Genomic DNA, 2,392 nt, shown 5'->3' with positions numbered 1-2,392 from the left:
TGTCCTTTCTCCTCCTGCCTTCTCCCACCTCACAAAGGAAAGGCAGACCCATAGCCTCTCTACTAGGGGGTCTTGCCTTGGGGTGTAAATTCCTCAGGTGCCAAACAAAGGAACAGCTAGAAATAGCTACATGTAATTGCCCTCGTGTTCTTCGTGAGTTGGTTTCTAATTCCTCCAACTAACTTGAGGAAGGGTCTGATTCTGCTGATAGAGTATTAAAACGCATTGTTGACAAGAAATAACTGTGACTTAGAAGATGGTTGAAGAATAGAGTGACATCATAGCAAAACTTCCATTCCATCTACTAAAGGCTGGTCAGAACTTACATCTATAAAGACAAAAAATAGTATAGAACTGAGGCCAGCCCTGCATGCATTTTCTCAATAATACACATCCACAGATGCATGAACTAAGGAGGGAGAAAACCATAGACATCTATCACAACATGCATTTCCAGTAACATTTTACTTTTTTTGTTTGGCAACTAACATAATCTGCAACATATTCTCTTGCTTAGCCAAATGGTGTACTGGTAATCATCATCATTACAATTCCATTCACTTAGTGCCTTTGTTCAGTGGGAATTAAAATTGTCTGCATTTCTATCCACATCCCTAGTTTCGTAGCAGGCAAGGACTATATTTACTACATCGAAATCAAATTTGAGGGGAGGGAAGCGGAGGGGACATGTGAGTTCAAAGAGGAAAAAGAATACTATAAAATATACAACTTTTGACAATGAATTATTTATATATTGTATAAATGTTTGATAATGGGGAGAGAAGGAAGCCAGAGTATGTCATGCCAAAATATGCCTCTTTTACATAAAAATTATTTTGAGCCACAGGAAATTAAGATGAAACAAATGCAGGAAAAGCTCTCTCTACTCTCCCCCTTTCTGCCTCAAGGCAGGATTGTAAATTTTCCTTTGCTAGAGACAGATCTAGACTCATTGGCCTTGAGATAGCACCAGGGGAACTGCACACAAACTTGACTCCATTCATTTCCCCAACATGTTTACATTTCCGCAGTCTACTGCCCTTGGATCCTGAAACCTTTGTCCTGCCATCTCTCTACAACTGCAGCGCTCCTTTTTTTTTAAGATTTTATTTATTTATTTGACAAAGAAAAAGAGAGAGAGCACACAAGCAGAGGGAGAAGCAGGCAGAGGTAAAGGGAGAAGCAGGCTCCCCGCAGAGCCAGGAGCCCGACGTGGGACTTGATCCCAGGAGCCTGGGATCATGACCTGAGCCAAAGGCAGATGCTTAACCGACTGAGCCACCCAGGCGCCCCTGCATTGCTCCTTTTAAAGATGCCAGGTAAGTCCTCATTTTCAAACCATTTCACTACATGTGACTTGTGTGTTTGGGGTCATTTAGGTCCAGCGCATCAGGACTGTTGAAACTATACATAATGAAGCATTACCGCACTCCTCCTCCGGGTCTGTGCTTGGTGATGTCACACCAGTAGCTTGAAATCAGCCAGGGAGAATTTATGCCACAGAAATCAGCAAATGCTACCAATCAGAGCTTGATTTGTTATTTTGTTGACTATCTGCACTTAAGACACTGATGGAGACAATGTTAATAATGCAGATGACACTTCAAAGAATGTCCTATTTGTAGCTGTTATATTGTGAATAATACAAACAAAAAGAGAGAATATTCTTCCAGTATTCAAACACCAGTATCCAATCCAGCAAAGAAGTGACTCCTGTCACTGATAAATGAGTGAAGCTCTGGCACATTGTATTGTTTTACTTTTGTCGTGCTTATTAACACAAATGAAAACATCAACCATCATGCATGGTTGCTTTGTCATTTGCAACCACAGATTGACTATGGTTTGGCAAACGCTTTCTGCAAGAATCACTGGTTGTAGAATTTATAAGAAACAAAGCTGGGGGCATCACATTGCCCGATTTCAAGCTGTATTACAAAGCAGTGATCACCAAGACAGCATGGTACTGGCACAAAAACAGACATATAGACCAGTGGAAAAGAATAGAGAGCCCAGATATAGACCCTTAACTCTATGGTCAAATAATCTTTGACAAAGCAGGAAAAAGCACGCAATGGAAAAAAGACAGTCTCGTCAATAAATGGTGCTGGGAAAATTGGACAGCCACATGCAGAAGAATGAAACTCGACCATTCTCTAACACCATTCACAAAGATAAACTCAAAATGGATGAAAGACCTCAATGTGAGACAGGAATCCATCAAAATCCTAGAGGAGAACATAGGCAGTAACCTCTTTGACATCGGCCACAGCAACTTCTTTCAAGATTCATCTCCAAAGGCCAGGGAAACAAAAGCAAAAATGAACTTTTGGGACTTCATCAAGATAAAAAGCTTCTGCACAGCAAAGGAAACAGTCAACAAAACAAAGAG

The 2,392-nt window shown here is 40.8% G+C and overlaps 1 long non-coding RNA gene across 1 annotated transcript in view; it reads left to right on the top strand.

Annotated features, from left to right (window-relative positions):
* The first annotated feature begins 921 nt into the window (after positions 1-921).
* LOC145723367 (uncharacterized) overlaps positions 922-2,392 on the top strand; it is a 6,002-nt gene continuing 4,531 nt past the window's right edge. The window contains exon 1 of the long non-coding RNA XR_014148304.1: positions 922-1,319. This is a non-coding gene — a long non-coding RNA (uncharacterized LOC145723367). The remainder of the gene's footprint in view (positions 1,320-2,392) is intronic.

This window comes from Leptonychotes weddellii, chromosome 9, assembly GCF_054177405.1.
Source record: "Leptonychotes weddellii isolate Sample4059 chromosome 9, ASM5417740v2, whole genome shotgun sequence".
NCBI classification, from domain to species: Eukaryota; Metazoa; Chordata; class Mammalia; order Carnivora; family Phocidae; genus Leptonychotes; species Leptonychotes weddellii.
This window is presented reverse-complemented; position numbering and strand designations above follow the sequence as displayed.